Below are 331 nucleotides of genomic sequence, written 5' to 3' on the forward strand. Positions count from 1 at the left end.
ATTTCTGTCAGTACAACTGGTTATGCTGTGTGTACTTGGTGTGTACCTGGCCCTTGGAAGGGCCACTGCCCCACCTCCCCCAGCCAGACTCCAAAGCCAGGAAACATTTGGAGGGTGCTCCTTGCTGCTGCTTTCCAGTACGCCAGAGATGGATCTCAAGAGTGGCACTGGGGGGTGGAGGAAAGGCTCCCTCAGAGCAGTTCCATCACCGTGTTTCTGGGTTTGGCACATGGTTGTTTCACCAAAGCACTTTGGCAGTGGTATGGTCATACCTTGAATTTGAATGTCTTTTTTTTTTTTTTTTTTTTTCCCCTACTGAGTTGAATTGAAA

At 48.6% G+C, this 331-nt stretch overlaps 1 protein-coding gene across 4 annotated transcripts in view; it reads left to right on the plus strand.

Moving 5' to 3' along the window:
* VPS8 (VPS8, CORVET complex subunit) overlaps positions 1-331 on the plus strand; it is a 193,963-nt gene that overhangs the window by 121,049 nt on the left and 72,583 nt on the right. The window lies entirely within an intron of this gene.

Source organism: Gavialis gangeticus, unplaced genomic scaffold (genome assembly GCF_001723915.1).
Source record: "Gavialis gangeticus isolate Ggan-Ray unplaced genomic scaffold, GavGan_comp1, whole genome shotgun sequence".
NCBI lineage: Eukaryota > Metazoa > Chordata > Crocodylia > Gavialidae > Gavialis > Gavialis gangeticus.